Consider the following 7,262-nt stretch of genomic DNA (forward strand, 5'->3'; position numbering starts at 1 on the left):
AGTGTTAACTCTGCATGGATTTTGTTTGTTCGTTTGTTTTAATTGAACTGACTTCTCTAACTCTCATAGCTGTGAGTTCCAAATGGCAAGAAAATGCATCTTTTCTATATATGTATCACGATAGGCTATAGCATGTTTATGACTCTGGTTTCTTTCTATTCAGGTGGTTTTATACCATTACTATTAATGTTATTTTAACTTGGCATGTGTAACATTGCCATATAGAGTAGAGTAGAAAGTTGCAAATTTTGATAGTTTACAGAGTTAAACACTAAACATATCCAAAGTCCATTTAGAGTTTTGGGTGTTGTATTTTGCCATTTTTGTGATGTGTGGCCTTTTATTCTGTAATCTCTCTTCTAAATAAAACATTGAACATCCAGCAAACATAAAACCTGCCTCATTTGAAAAGAAATTTCAAAATTCTAATTAATAGTATTCTCTAGAGAGTTTTGTACTTTAATATTTGTCAGTGTAGTGTCAGCTCTGTTACCAAGGTAGCTTCTTGGTAAATCCGGTAGCTACTCAATGCTATTTGTACTGAATAAAGCAATTATTAACATGATACTTCCCATTATTGATTAATGCAATATTGATATATTTGGCGTTGTGGTAGCTGTTGCAGAATGAATAGTGTAATGACCATGAGATTGCTTGGAAAATTGTAATACAGATATCCACAATGAATTCTTTCCAAATCTTTTTTTTCTGATGATAAAAGTAGTAGATGTTGATTATAAACCAAGGTGATTGATTCCTTAGAGACTGACCACAAACCCACATTAGGGATAATTGAGTCTGAGTGCCCAAGCTATATAACGTTACATATTTTAAGCGAGTTATTGTTTGTCTTAATTTCAGTTAACTGCATTTTAAAATGGTTGTTATAAACTATTTGAGCTTTAAGAAAGGTGCTATTTAAGAAAGGATTTCTAATAACAGTTAAATATTTTTTTAAGTCCATGCTAAGTAAAAATTCTTAAATGTTGTCTGATCCCAGAGCTTTATCTACTAAAAATTATACATAAGGATTTCCAAATCTTAGAGTTTCAAAAAGTAACCATAGGGGAAAAATTGTAGTAATTTCTATAGGCAGTATTCTGTTTGGGTTATCAAAAGAGCAACTCCATGCTCTGCATTATTTATAGTCCTTGTTTTAAAGTTTTATTAGCTCTTTACAGAACAGATGTGAAGGAGTTGAGAGAAGGACAATCAACTAGATTTTATTTTTAGAATATAAAGAACATTTTTTAAATGATTAAACAGCATTAACTGTACCTCAGGATCTGCGCATGCGTCTGAATAGCACACGGCTCAAATGGTCCTTTCCTTTTGTTACATTTAGTAGTTGTGCCATCTTTAGTTTTTGCTTTGAACATTGTTTTCCTAAAAGTCAACTATTACTTTCCCATCAAGTTGGTTTTATAGTTATGTCTAAACTTATGGTTCATGTCAAAGTATTTTTGACTTAATATCCTTTTAAAAATATTTAAACTGATTTATTCCTCAATTGGTGATAGCTGAGAAAATTTTTTCAATATGTAGAATTTTCATGCTTATTTTGTATGAATTATTTTTCTGGGTAAGCCATCTGCCACAGAAATTGACACTACGGTGAGATTAATGTTAGTGAAATGAGCAGTAGAGAAGCTGCTGAATTGCTTTAAAACATTCTTTGATTAAATTACTACATAGTTGGTAAGTTCATAGTTTTCTTTTAAGTTACTTAATTGAAGCCCTCAGAAGTTGCAAAGAATTTATCTGATAAATCTGCCTTTGCACAAATGTGATACTGATGCATGGATGGCTTTGCTGAATGACCTTTGATATTTGTGCCTAGTGGAAGGTATGGAGCTAAACAAAGAACTCTTCATTATGGATAGGCACATATTGGATCTCTGGTACTTTGGGTAGTGGTATTAACTTGACAATTCTAATTTATTTTAGTTAGTATATGTAGCAAGTTAGTATGTTTCTTAGTAGTTTATTGTACTTCATTCCAGTTGGTAATACAGTTTTCATCACACTAAACTTTTTATACTAAATTTCTGTAGAAGCTTGTTGGGTTTGCCTTCACCAGAAGGTACTTTAAATACGTACCATATAGCTGATTTGTTATAAAGAAACAAAATGGGTGTTCTTCTGTTTCCTTTTGATTATGTTTACTGTAATTATTTCATTTTGGATTTATACATTTACAATTGAATAAGGATTACAGGTTGATAAGCTGTTTATTGTGAAAAGATGTGTTTTGTTACAAATACTTGTTTTAAAAATTAATAAGCCCCCAGGAAGTACAGCATTGACTGGCACAACTGCCCATAGTGGGCTTCCCAACTAACTGCCTTCAGTGGATTCAGGCAAGTGCAAAGTCTTTGGCGTGTTGTGTGACAAAGAGGTATATATTAAAGGAAAAGAAAAATGACATGAATAAGAAAATTCCATCAACAAGGTTGGAATAGGGAGTTGTTGAGGGGTTTAGTTTGTTTTAAAAGGTATGGGAGGGAGTGGTGGGGTGGATTTGTGTTTCTGACTTTTTTTCTTTAAGCAAATTCCATATGTTACCAAAAGCACATGCTGTATATTTTCTTCCCCTTTTGTGTGTATATAGTATTTTGAAAGATAATTGAATTGGGTATTTGTATGTGGGATGTACAAAATTGTGGCCTCTCTCTTTGTGGAAGGAAAAAACATAAATGAAGTTAATGCACTTCTTTTCCTAGCCCAAAAGTCACTGTGATTATATTTTTTTAATGAAGTTTAGAAATAAAGCTGTTGTCTTCTCAATTGTAAAATTAGTTTCAAAATGCTGCTTCTCTTATCATTAGTCTAGTAATTGTTGAACTGTTTTCTGCAAACTGCATTTTACAAAATTTAAACTTGGAAGCTGTATTAACTTTTATAGTTAAACATTGTATTAAATAAACTATACTATAATAAACAATTTGGTTTTGTATTTTTTAAATTGTATTATCCAGCCTTTTAAAAATTAAAAGCTAAATAATGAAAATAAAGCAATTAAAACATACTTTTACTCTCAGAGATATACAGGTATTTACATTATGAAAAAACTGGACAAAGAATTTTAACAATTCTGAGCTTTAAGAATTTAGCCAGCAGGGACAATTTCCAGGTTTGAGAATAAGTTCTAATGTAAATATTTAATCATAATACTTCAGATTGTAGTGTGTCTTTTGCCCCAGCAAACTTTTAAGGTTAAGCTCGGAATTTGTATTACTGTCTACTAGATCACTACCATTTGCTTCTTAAGTCCTCCGCATTTTTTTCAGCATTAGGATCGCTGTAATAGATCCTGTGCCTGTAACACTTACAGTGGTGAAGTCATGTAAACATAAATGTTAATTGAATTCTGTAAAACAATTACCTAGTTTGAGGGCTGTTTTTTCTTACATTAGACATATTTAGGGAAAATGCACTTAGTTAACTTGAGAGTGAGTCATTGAAAATATATGCCTAGTTATACTGAATATTGACAATGAAAAAAAGGTATATACCTAGGTAAAAACCTTCTGAACATTCAGTAATTTGTATGTGTTAACAGGTGAATATTAAACTCCCAAAATCTGAAGTGTTCTTAAAAGCTTTATCCAAGGAAATGTATAAAATGTGAGTGCAACAAATGAACTGCAAACTGTGCATTAAAATACTTCAGGCATCAATTTGCTTTTTCTATTTATAGGTTTCTTTCCTAAACATATTTCCTTACCTGATAACTTTTTGTTGTCATTTTGTTTCATAATTTTTACATTTCCCCGCTCCCATCAAATTCCTGTCAGTAATCAGAATGCCTTGTTCCAATTTATGTCTTTGCCACAGATTTTATCTACGAGTTTCTCTTACCAAATTAGCAAATTAGAGCAGTTGCGTTTCCACTGCTGTGCCATGCAGTTCTTTTTACTGAATTATTTTGTGATTAACATTGTGTAGCCTTACCTTCTCAGTATACTCTAGTAGAAAGCCCAGCCCAATTTAAAGTAAAATAAACTGTATATATAAGGCAGAAAAACTATGTCTGTTGTTTTATGTTATCCACTTAAGCTAAGTTGGTTGTATAATACATTTATGTAATTAACCGTTTTGTAGGAACTTATTTCCTGTTTTATAATATGAGGGAAGATAGCTGTCTAAAGTTACTAATTACCACTATATATTGTATTTATGTAATTTAAAGGAAAGGATATATGGCAGAAGTTCCCAGACTTTCTTGGTTCACTTTACCTGTGTGTCTCAGTAATTTTAACATGGTGTTATCCCTGCGCCAGAATAAATACCTGACAGATCGGTTTATTAAATAGTTTAAAAGGCCAAGAGCACACCTATAATCCCATAACTTTGGGAGGCTGAGGCAGGAGGATTTCTTGAGCCCAAGAGCTTGAGGCTGCAGTGAGTTGTGATTGTGCCACTGCACTCCAACCTGGGCCACAGAGTGAGAACCAGTCTCTAATAAAAAAATAAAAAGTTCACATAGCTAAAGTATATCTAACAACTTAGCCATTTGAAATTTTAAAAAATATTTTTGCAGTTCCATTCTTAACCACAATTAGTTACTAATGGAATGTGTGCAAATGGTGGTCACAGCACAACTTCTCAGACCTCAAAATCAGATCACACACACCATCCTCTCCTATAATACATTGATTTTGTGCAATATGAGTTTTATCCCATCAACTGCTGAAAATCCAGCTTTACAAACAGGATGTCATCAAAAGGCATAGTGCATGTAATATGTTGAACTACTTCAAGCTAGTCTTACAGATGTCAGGTAATTTGTTTCAAAAATTTGTGAGTTCACTGTGGTTCCTCAGTATGCCTTGGCACACAATTTGAGAATCAGTAGATAGTGTTGTTTTAAATAACGAGCTATTTTACTCCTTTAAAACAGTTCATTTTTTAAGACCTGAGGTCCATAAACCCACAAACAGTAACTCAGAATGATGGTTGCCTACAGAATCTGCCATTTTAAAAAAGTATAACCCAGATATACTAAGCCACAATCTTCGATGTCACTGTGCTGTGCAGTCTGTTAGAGGGCATTGTGGAAGTCCTTAAAACTATATGCACAATTGTAGAGTATATGTGTGTGTGTACCTTACTGCTGGAAAAGCCACTAAGTTTTATCAGATTCCAAGAGGCTCATGACATAAGTAATGTTTGCTCTAAGACTTGGTCTCTTATAGAATGATATACTGAACAATTTACACCTTTACCCAGCATTCCCCTTTGTAGGAATCTATCTCAAAGGTTAACTGACAAAAATATGAAAAAAAAAGGCAGCTGTTAATTAAAGAATTTATAATCGCAGAAGACTGGAAACCACACAAATATCTATTGGTGTGCCACTGGTTGAATAAAAGGGTACACCCTTGCAAGAGAATACTATGTCAGTTGGAAAAGAAATGAAGATATTTATATCTGCCGTGTTGTGTCTCTAAGCTATATTAAGTGAAAAGAATGAAGTTATTTTGTGTAAGAGTAAAATACATGTGCATTTGCTTTTAAAGAGAAATAAGCAAAGGACACAACAGTGAAATGGCAACCTAAGGAAGGAAAAGTATTTGCAAATCATTTATCTGATAAGGGATCAATCTAGAATACGTAATAACTACAACTCAACAACAAAACATATAACATGAAAAAAATGGGCAAAGGACTTGAACAGATATTTCTCCAAAGATGATGATAGACAAATGGCCAGCAAGCATATGAAAAAACGTTCAACGTCACTAATCCTTAGGGAATGCAAATCAAAATCACAATGAGATATCATCTCACAGCCACTCAGGATGTCTACTGTCAAAAAAAACATGTTGTTGAGGATGTGCACCTTGTGCACTGTTGGAAATGTAAAATGGTTCAGCTGCTATGGAGAAAAGTATGAGTTTAAAAATTTAGAATTATATGATGCAGCAATTCTACTTCTGGGTATATAGCCAAAAGAACGGAAAGGATCTTAGAGCTATTTGTATGTCCACGTTTAAAGCAGCATTATTCACAATAGCCAAGAGGCGGAAGCAACCCAAGTGTCCATTCATGAAGGAATGAATAAACAAAATGTGATATACATACAATGGAGTATTCAGCTTTAAAAAGGAAGAAAACTGACAAACTACAACATGGATGAATCTTGAGGACCGTACACTAAATGAAATAGTCACAAAAGGACCTATACTGTAGTGGTCAAAATTCACAGAAACAAAGTAGAATGGTGTTTCCCAGTAGCTGAGGGGAGGGGGAAATGGAGACTAGTTGTTTATACAGAGTTTCAGTTGTGCAAGATGAAAAAATTCTGCAGCTTGTTCAGCAATATGAATATACTTAACACTATTGAACGATATACTTAGAAATGGTTAAGACATTAAATTAGGTGTTCTGTGTTTTTTACCTCAATAAGAAATGAAAAAAAAAATAAAAAGAAACAATGGGGGAATGCAGTTCACAAAATCACACAAAATTCAGTGGTACTAAGTACATTCACAGTATTGTGTAGCCATGACCATTATCTAGTTCCAGAAGTTTTTGGTGCTCCACCTGGAAACCCCCTACTCATGAAGCAGTCACTCCCCATTCCCCTTCCCCACAGCCCCTGGTAACTGCTAATCTGCTTTGTCTCTTTGGAAACAAGTTTTGTTGTCTAAAGTTGGCAAAACTACATGTAGAATTATTTTAAGTTACCTCAAAACATGATAATGTGCACATGTCTAGTAAGACACACTCTATAAACCACAAAGAAGTCCATTCAATAATCCTATTAGTGTAATAATGCTGGTAGTGTTATCTGATACTAACTGCTGAAGGACAAAGCAAATAAGCATATGAATTTCTGCTGAAGAGAAAAGAAATATATCAAGGAGAATATTATTCAGCCATAAACCAAAATGAGGCACTGATAAATGGCACAACATGGATGAACCTTGAAAATATGCTAAGTGAAATAAGCCAGACACAAAAGGCCACGGTATGATTCTGTTTATTCAAAATACCCAGTATAGGCAAAGCAGATAAAGTTACCAGGGGCTGTGGGGAAGGGGAATGGGGTTTCTAGTAAGAGCACTGAAAAATTCTGGAACTACACAATGGTCATGGCTACACAATATTTTGAATGTACTTAATACCACTGAATGTACATTTAAAAAGTAAATTTTACTTGTGTATTTTACCACAGTTAAAAAAAGAATCTCAAAATTGGGGTTTTATATATACCCAAAAGAAATACTGAGAACAATCAATTAAATCAGACATAA

This window comes from Symphalangus syndactylus, chromosome 8 (assembly GCF_028878055.3).
Source record: "Symphalangus syndactylus isolate Jambi chromosome 8, NHGRI_mSymSyn1-v2.1_pri, whole genome shotgun sequence".
Lineage (NCBI taxonomy): Eukaryota > Metazoa > Chordata > Mammalia > Primates > Hylobatidae > Symphalangus > Symphalangus syndactylus.